A 10,118-nucleotide genomic window follows, 5' to 3' on the forward strand; every position below is an offset into this window, starting at 1 on the left:
TAATGGAACTTTTCTCCGCTAATGGGAGAAAAAAAACGCGCCTAAATTAATTTGCAGACGATATTTAAAATGAGCTTCCAAAACAACTGAAGTGAGCGGAGGGAATCACATCTGAAGGAAGGATCAAGAAACTTCCCGAATCGTGTTTTTATCCTCTAATAGAGGATGCAGAGAGAAGGATCAAAATCCTTAAATGACAGCAGTCAAACTAGCAAACCATTTCGTTTAACAGAGATTGGCGGCTCCAAGTCCCGTGATATTCGGGCAAGGTTTTATAGCTGAACATTCATATATATAAAAATTCTTCTTACTCATGCAGCAAATGTATCAAACAAAAATTTAATATTATGAAAGTTTTGTGGCATCGCTTTTTAAAAATTAAAAATCAAGAATATTCACACATTATAAACTTATTTTTTGAGAAGCGTAAATTCACGGTAATCAATCAAAGAATTTTTTTAATGATTTATTCGAAACTGTTCAATATAAAACTGCTTTGAGAACTATATAAAATTTTTTGATTAAAAGTAGATACTAAGGCAAATTAAGTCTCTCATTAAAATTGAACTATAATAAGCGAATATCTGAAATATTTAACGTCTAATTGATATTTAAATAAAATTTCAGATTAGAAGTAGAAATAAATTATTATCGTAGAGTTTGTGAAATAAAAAAAATTACTAACTTTCGCAACATGAAGAAAATTAGCATATAAAATATAAAATTAGTAAAGAATGTAAACATGAAAATTAGCAAAGAACCGTCAATATAAAAATTAGCAAAGAATCGTCAATATAAAAACTAGCAAAGAATCGTCAATATAAAAACTAGCAAAGAACCGTCAGCATAAAAATTTGCAAAGAACCATCAATATAAAAATTAGCAAAGAACAGTCGGTAGAAAAATTAGCAAAGAAAGTAGACAGAAAAATTAGCAAAGAAAGTAGACAGAAAAATTAGCAAAGAAAGCAAACAGAAAAATTAGCAAAGAAAGCAAACAGAAAAATTAGCAAAGAAAGTAAACAGAAAAATTAGCAAAGAAAGTAAACAGAAAAATTAGCAAAGTCAACATGAAAATTTGCAAAGTCAACATGAAAATTTGCAAAGTCAACATGAAAATTTGCAAAGAAAGTCAACAAAGAACGTTAACATGAAAATTAGCAAAGAACATCAGCATGCAAAGTTAGGAAAAGAGATTGCATAGGAATTTGCATAGAAAGAGAAAATATAGAAAAGAAACCGATTATCTTATTCCACGTAGAAAATGTATCTTGAAATAAAATTTAAAATATTTTACTTGAATTATTCTGAGAATGAAATAAATTTACCTGGGTACCAAGTATTAACACGATAAGCCATGGATACAACTCAAAGAATGAAGAATATTTGAGAAGTTCTTATGAGAGAGCAATGTGTATCACTGAAAAGTTCAGTGCAATCGTCTACTCTGACGTTTTGGCAAGAGCGTTTCACTTATAACAACCATTACTTTTCGGGTGATTTCTTTGTTTAATCGGATAGTCCGTCGACAGTTGCTCTTCTCTCCCTCTCACAAAGAATGGGGGTTACTCGTGGCGATTTCTCGCCAAACATTTTCTACCCTTTTCGCCAAGTCATTCAGAGACTGTTGACACTCAAAAAACAGCGAATTTTGAACCGCGTAGAACGAGCATTGTAGTTTTTCATTCGGCGTTACAGCCGGCATGTGTTGTTCGGCGGGAAAAACACAATGACTGTATATCCGTCAGATCGATTCTATTCTGCAATAGCATGAGTGTTTTGTAAATACGCATGAATCAGATAGGGAATATTTGGTGACACTTTTATAAACACTGTGTGTGTTGAAATATTTAATCCGTTTTGTTAAATTAAAAAAAAAAAATTCCTTTTTTGATTAATAAATGAACAACATTTACAATAATTACCACTAATTGTTAAAGCATGTATTGCTAGAGATGAAATAAATCCTAAAGTATGGAAAATAAATTGCACCCAGATAAAAGCAAATACATTAACTTTTATGTAATCGTATTATTCAAAGTGTATTCATGTTTTCATAGTTTTTCGCCGAAATGTAAATTTCATATCCTTATCTTAATGCCAACAGTTAATATTTAATTTAAACAACAGTGATATAACAGAGCATAAACTGCAAAGTGAGCAAATAAGGAAAAAGGTTATGACTCAGAATGAATTTTCATCTAATAATAAGTGACAATAGTTTACAGCTTCAAATATGCTAATTAGTTACCGCTAACTCTTAATTTACAAAAGCCGGCACAAAAAGTATTTCCTTTCAATTTTTTTTGTCGGATTTCTGAATATTTAAATACCCAATAGTTTTAATCAGAACTGTCGAAAAATTAGAGCCCATTAGAGTTAATTTTACTTCTTGCCATATCTTGAGACCTATTTCAGTAAATTCATTTGCACATATTAAATTCACAAATCAAAATTCTGTAACAAAAATTTTTAATTTATATTTATTATTTCATTTAGTAATAGTCGAAAGAATTATAAAGTATACACAATTTTCATAACTTTTAAGCGTAATATAAAATTTAAAGGAAATTGGGAGGTATTGTTCTTGTGAAGGAGAATTTAATAAAACTATTTTTTCAAATTTTATAACTCAAACTAATCGACTAATTTAATTTAAATTTTGCCATTTGAAATCGCACAATTTTAAATGATAAAAAAATTTATCAATTCAGCAGCTCATTTGACAGTTCAAACTGCTTTCGCCTATCATTAATTAAAATCAGAAATTTGAAAATATTGTTCGAATAAATTTTTTTTGCATAAATAAATGAATAACTGTGTGCAAAATGTTATCTATTCACAAAAAGATTCCCGAATTATTGCAATATATGTAAAAAGTGTGTGAAATTAACCTTTAGGAGCTCTGTTTTCCTGACGAAACTAATGGACCATACTTTCCAGATTGCGGCACCCCCAACTCGGGATCAAAATTTACACCAATGGGAAAAGTAGTATGTTTATCAAGAGAAATTACGTTTATGCGCCTGTTTCGGTAATTTAATAGTTAGCATTAACTAATTAATCATATTGGAAATCTGTTTTTTAGACCATTTATGTTGGATATTAGTTCATGAAAATCAGATCATTTGAGCAAAAGTTATTTAGGATATTTCCCTATGGGGGAGTTCACTATATGAATACAATATGACGTGATAGGTCTAAAATTAGTAACTACCAGTGATACAGATCGATAACCACACTAGATCTCTTGTTTTTGAGCTTTCAAAATTAGTTTTGTATCAGTTAAGATAAGCAACTTGATAAACTCAATCAGGTCATATTCTGACAATCATGACCAAGTATTAGAATAATGACAGCAATCCAATGTGTCAAAATTAGCTAAAAACAACGTTTAAAATCGCAATTTATAAAGAAAATCTAAATTTGTTTCGGTGTCGTGTATGTTCATCGGTAGGACAAAATAGCAGACAAAACAGATGTAATTCGATAATTTTCACACCAGTGAAAGAATACAGAGTTAAAGAAGAATATTAAATTAGCAATAAAAAGTGTTTACGAAATATTTGAAAAATATGGTGCTGCGGTAAAATAATTCATTAATGAATGCTTTTTATTATACTGCATGCCTGCCAATTACTACACGTTTTGCAAAGTATTTTACAGAGTGGTACACATTTAAAAACCAAAGCTTTCAGAATTTATGGTAATTTTGCCAACAATTTTAGAGCCTAATCACGTGAGAGCTAGAGTAAAATGGCGTCGTATATGAATTTTTAAATAATTTGTGGGGAAAATAAGTTTAAATAAATAAAAAAATAATGCATTAAAACATAAACTTAGCTACCACTGGAATAAATATTTACCAAAAGCATAGAAAGTTGGCAGCCCTGAAACTTTTACAGAAATCCAAGTCATAACATGAAATACATTTATAAATGATTATGAATGAAAGTGAAATAAGTAAACGAAACATTTTTATAACTTTCAATCTAGTTATTAGATTTTGCGTACTAGAAACTAAATAGTTCCAGGTGTTTATTTTATAAACGAGTTGCGTTTTGAAGTACGAAATCAAACACAAAAATGTATTTCAATTATTATTTATTTTTTATGACAGATTTGGAGTTTTGACTGTCATGAAATATATGTCTTTGAAATATATGAAGGTCAGCTACAATCTGGAAAATATGGTACAAATAGTTTAGGAGAAGAGTTTTCTTAAGTTTGGATCCCATAATTTTTTTCTTCATTTTTTGCGTATTTTGACATACCTCAAGAACTATTAAACCGATTCGATTTGCACGTACTCATTAAAGTCGTTTATCCAAAGTAAACTCCAAGTGAGAAATTACTTTTTTTATACTGGCTTATTATTTGATGCTTGATAATTGTCAAAAATATTTTGAATAGTAAGATATACATACAATATTTTTGCATTACTTAAAACATTGAATTTCAGTTTAGATTTGAAACTATTAGAAAATTTGGGCGAAACAGAGTGAATAGTTCTTGAAAGATAACATTTATTTCAGATTCTGTATATAAATTTCGTCACTTAAAATGATGTAAAAATTTGTGTACCATACGTTTCAAAATTTGCTCGATAATAATTAAATGATAAAAATAATTAAAATTATTTTTCATTTGCAAATAACCTTGAATAAAATTCGAAATAACCATGAATTTGAATAACCTTGAGTTTTGTAATTCTTGAAGAAAAAAAATCATCGCTTTAATAGTTAGAGATGACAAAATACGTAAAAAATGAAAATAAATTTAGGGTTATTCTCTGCCGTGCAATTAAAAAGATAACGTAAGTGCTTCACGATTGATTCCGAGAAAAGTGGTTTTACAACTATTTTCTTTTTATTGCTAATGAAACGCTAAAATAGAATTTAAAAAACTGATATAACAAAATTTATTTGTGGAATTTTTTTTGCAATATATAGTTTACCATGCAAAGATGACAAATATATAAAAAATCTCAATTTTGAATTTTTTGTCACGTTGATTTTTCTATTGCACGGCAGTTCTATACTTTTGACTGCTTCCCTTACAAAATTATTAGAACCATAATGTTGATTTATTATTATTAAAACCATATTGTTTGTTCACTAATCCGTATCTTTTGAAAAGAAGCATGTTTATTCAGAAAAAAAAGACACTTTTTATATATTAAAATATTGCTCGCAAAAATTACCTTTTAGGTCAGAGATTGGTTCCTTGAAAAATATGATCAATATATCCAAAGTTATTTAAGCTTTCCGATTTTTATTTTTCATACTTATATCGGCGTCATATACTATAGAAACAGAAACCTCCTGAGATGGTTTGAGTTAAAAACTATGCATTAAGAAATCGGATTAAATAATTTACCACGTTAAAAGCTAAGCATACTTTTTTCCTATTTGGTAACGATGGTTTTACTCAAGAATATTAGTAAATTAACAATTTCTTTTATTTATAAAAAAAGTTTGATGAAAAGCTATTAAGCAGCATACGAAAAATTATTGAAATTTAATGGGGGAGGGGGGGAGAATGAAACGTCCTTTATTTTCTGATCTGTAATTTATAAGAAATATATAGTCCATATTTCTTAACTACTAAATAAGATATTTTATAAGAAAGTGTGTAAAGGTTTTAAAAGTTTTTTTTCAGTGAGTCTTATTTATTATAAGAGGAAACTAACACTAAACTGGTTAAGCTTCAGTGGCGTAAATAACATCCCCGTAACCTCCACTGGGGGGGGGGGCGCAAGAGGGTAGGGGCACGCTGTTTGAAGATGTATGATACAGAAATAATACACTACATGTCATGTACCACAACCTGCGACCCGTGGTAGCACCTTTACATTATAAAACTATATAATTCTTTCTGCAAGAAAAAGAGAAATTTCGAATTACGCATTTATGTTTTTGAATGCGCCAAATCTAAATCAATGCAGCTTTTTTCGGTGGTTATCCCTACAAATTTTCAAAGTTTTAAAAATCCCGAAAATTTTGACATCCCGATAATCTCGAATGTCTCTTCATATTGTTCTGATCTATCATAATTTTAAAAATAATGTGTCAAGTCTAAAATAGGGCGCATTTATAATTCTTGCAGGAGGGGCGAAACTAAGTCGATGTACCCCCCCCCCCCCCCNCCCCCCCTGTTAAGCTTGAAATGAAACTAAAAATTTAAATGATTAACCTCTATTTCTTTTCTTAGAAAAATAATGAAATTTTGTTAATGTTATTCATAAAAAAAAATTCCCAGTAAAACACGTCAATTAAATTAATAGAAATTAGTTAAATGCTACAAACCAGAGCTAGTTTAAATTTCCGGAAAAACTGGGATAAAAACTAGTCAGATAACGAATATAATTGAATAAGATAATGATTACACAGTAACAAATTGCGTGTAATCGAGATTAAAACTGATCATTGTTTACTAATATATTGTAATTGTGATTACAAACAATGACATGCGATTTCTGCAGTATTTGCAGTATTTGAGATCATAATTTTTTGCAACCGTTATTTTTAAATACAAGTAAACAAGATTACTTGTAATCATTATTACAATTTTTACCAATATTATTGATTGCTTGTAATAAAGATCGAGGTACAACAATCGGTATTATGCCCTCAGAGTAAAAAAAAATCAAACGGCACCCTATACCAAGTCCGACGCAAATAAATTAAATACCAAACAATAATTCCAATTAAATAAAATGATGAAATATTGCCACTGCGTCTCAGAATGTTGGAATGTTGCCCCACGGTACTCATCTTCAATACTGAGTTGTTGCTGGGTTTTTTTTCCTGCTAGATAATAAAAACTTCGGTAGAAACTGAGGGGCTTAAAATAAGTAATACCATTCATGCAAACAGGCAAAAACGCTCGCCGGCGTTAAAAGATGCAAAAGTTTAAACATCTAGATAGCATCTGCTTTCTTGTAGTTATTAAGCTCGAAAGTTGCTATTAAACGTTGCTATAATGAAGCTGTTAAACTCGAAAATTTAAAAAGATTTACGTTAGTATTCCCAGATTAAACCCAAGTTGATAAATTGCATAATACTTAAGTTTTCAGGAAAATTTCATCATTTCATTACCACTCACTCGTTTATTAAGTTCAGACTTTTGCTTCAGAAAGAGAAAGTTAGAAAATTAAAAGTTTATTTTTGAAACAATTTTATAAAGTCTGAAATTTTGAATTGATATTTTAAAAATTAAAAAGTATACAGCAGTTGAAGAAAAGTTTACATTAGCAAATCAGCAGAAAAAACTTTAAAAGAGCTTTACACAATTTTTTTTTTTTAATTTGGAGCTACTAATTAAGAAAAAAACTTCATTAGATTGACTTATTTCTTTTATTAATATAGGGAAATATTATAACTTTAGTTGAACAGCCGACCCAATTTTGGGTTTACGACTATTAAACTTCAACTCCTTAACCTTGTAATTTTGAACCCAATCCAGAAAACAAGGGAACTACTAGATCCAGTATTTGGGCAAACTAGCCTTCATAGAGGACTTTTTGATGCGACCAACCTGCATTTACGTTACTTGGAGAATTAAACCTCGAAAACCTCCCACAGTTAGCCTGATGGCAAGGGGACTTACCCATGATCCGTCTACCACTGAGGATATTTTACATCATCACTGTGGTAGGGGCGAGCCGGGTGCGGAATTCGTGTCGACCAGCCATGGCTAAAACTCGAACCCGGTTCACCTCAATGGAATGCGAACGCTCTGTAAAAACTTGTCGATTAACCAGCAAAAAGTGTTTTTTTTTGATATTCGAAGTCTAATTTTTAATAAAAGTTCGTGCCTAACTGCTTCTGCTTACCATAAATTTGATAAAAAAGCGGAATTTTTAAAGAAATTTTATTGGCTTCTAATTTGTTTATCTAAGACATAAAGTGAAAATTTGCTTTTTAGCATTTAATGTAAATATTTTCCCCCCCGATTATAAGTTTGGAGTGAAGGTTTTTTATATCAAAAGAGATTACTATATTTTAATGATTTTTTTTAAAAAAATCTCTTGCGTGCTTTTATATCTACAGTTTGAATTAGAACCATTAAAAAAAAATAAAAAAAAATTTTCTTTCATGTTTGCTACCCCCCCCCCCCACAGAATTACAATAAACTGTTTCCACCAAAAAAATTGCAAAACAGGGTTCTTGTTAAGAAAACTTATTTCAAAACCTTTGTTTGAAAAAAAAAACTGTCAAATTACATATTGCATGAAAACTAGAACTTCATATATTATTCAACTAAACATACTATTCAACTGTTTAACGTAATTCAATTTCATTCTATCACCGTTCACAACTCGAAGTTTCATTTAATTAGAAAATTAAATTTAAAAAATTACATTTTTAAATAAATTCTTAATACAAAACAGAATTATCTGAATAATTTTGTTAAAGCCTCACGTATTCTTTTAGAGATCAGCCATTGAAAAATCAGTTATTGATTGCTCAGATTTGAATTAATCAGTTTTAAAACTGATCATATGATTTGCACTCACTAGGAAATAGATAATAATTTATCAAAGTTTAATTCAGATTAATTATTGAAAAGGTTAAACTAACAGATAAAACTCAAAATTTTGAGTTCCAATATATGAATTTTAAAATAAAAAAGGTTAATAAAAAATTAAGCAGATGTTTAAACTTTCATTAGACAGGAAACCTTATGATAATAATTTTAAATTCACAATGAATATTAATGAGTTCGTGTTTTAAAATACAAAACAAATATAAGATTAATTTTTTTTTCGCTAAAACCATTTTATGACCATTTCTAATCTTGCAAAAGACATCGTTAAAACTTGCAATTATTTTGAAAATATTTCTTTTTTCATGCAAGTATTAGAATTAAAATATTTGACAAACTTTAGACATCTTCAATTTTAAAAGCAATATTTTTTTAAAATTCTAATAAACGTACTTAAAGCAATCGTAAGTCTGATTAATTTTCAGTAAAAATAAAATCTTTACAAATATAAAGTATATACATATTAAAAATGTTCATGATATTAAACAAAAATTATATTATACAAACATGCATATTAAAAAAACAACTAAAACTATGCATGAAGGGCTTGAAGCAATATAATAAGCCTCGTTTTTCCCAAATGTGACACTTTTACATCAAACTAACCCTTAGTATTGTTTTAGATAGATACTTTACCCGGAATTTTTTTTATGGCCTACTTACTCAATGCAATTTAAAAATATATTTCCCCACAAGTATTGTTCTTAGAAGATTCAGTCGATTTCTTATAATGTACCGTGAAACTATTGTATTCAGTTAGTTTGAAATACGTATTGAAATAAATAACGTGATAAGTAATTTCATGTTTAATTGAATTTTCTCACTTTTTATAACACTTTTAAAGTACCTCAACATAAATGACTATTATTATTAATACATACTAATTGATAATAATACATATTAATTGATAATAAATGAAATTTTAAATCAATTCAATGATAAACTTTACTCTTGATAGTTATAGATACGTTTAAAAGTCCTTCAGACTCCATCTTTAATTGATAATGTATTCTGCTTTCAAATTAAATATAAATTATTTAATTTTACTTATAATAATAATTGACGGACTAAAACCAATTTACTTCATTTTGCAGGTCTCGTAATGCATCTCATTCACAAGTAGGTCTCGTAATGCATTTTACTCAAATTATTTATACCACTCAAACATTATCAATTGACGATTAAAAAAATACTGTATTTCGTAGGCTTAAAATTAAAAATTACTTACTATATGTTATTTTAAGAGGCTTTAATGGCAAATTATACTCAACTTCATTTCCCTTTTGATTCCTCAACGTTTCGTTTCGGCACTTCACGTACTTAATTTCAAGAAAGAGCTTTGCGATGCTCCTGGAAGTTGGCTCACTTGGCGGTCAATTTCATAAATAAATTGGCAACTTGTAAAAATTGGCGTGAATGCGAGAAAATTTAGCAAAATAGTTTTGGTTTTAAATCATAAGCATTTATTATATTTTGTTACGAATAATTTCATTTAGTTTAATTTATAAGCTTAGATACCAAATAGATATTTAACTCGAAAATAACTCAAAATAAGTAACATAATTTGAA

The 10,118-nt window shown here is 28.7% G+C and overlaps 1 protein-coding gene across 4 annotated transcripts in view; it reads right to left on the reverse strand.

Annotated features, from left to right (window-relative positions):
• The window catches only part of LOC107438139 (protein brain tumor), a 57,868-nt gene extending 47,959 nt beyond the window's left edge, over positions 1-9,909 (reverse strand). The window contains exon 1 of one of the 4 annotated variants that reach the window (XM_016050342.2): positions 9,778-9,909. The gene's annotated coding sequence lies outside the window, so the exon portion shown is untranslated. Of the gene's footprint in view, positions 1-1,327; positions 1,551-9,631 lie in introns of those variants that run through there. The other 3 variants (XM_016050346.2, XM_043045857.2, XM_016050343.3) reach the window with 3 other exon arrangements.
• Positions 9,910-10,118: the final 209 nt, after the last annotated feature.

This window comes from Parasteatoda tepidariorum, chromosome X2, assembly GCF_043381705.1.
Source record: "Parasteatoda tepidariorum isolate YZ-2023 chromosome X2, CAS_Ptep_4.0, whole genome shotgun sequence".
NCBI classification, from domain to species: Eukaryota; Metazoa; Arthropoda; class Arachnida; order Araneae; family Theridiidae; genus Parasteatoda; species Parasteatoda tepidariorum.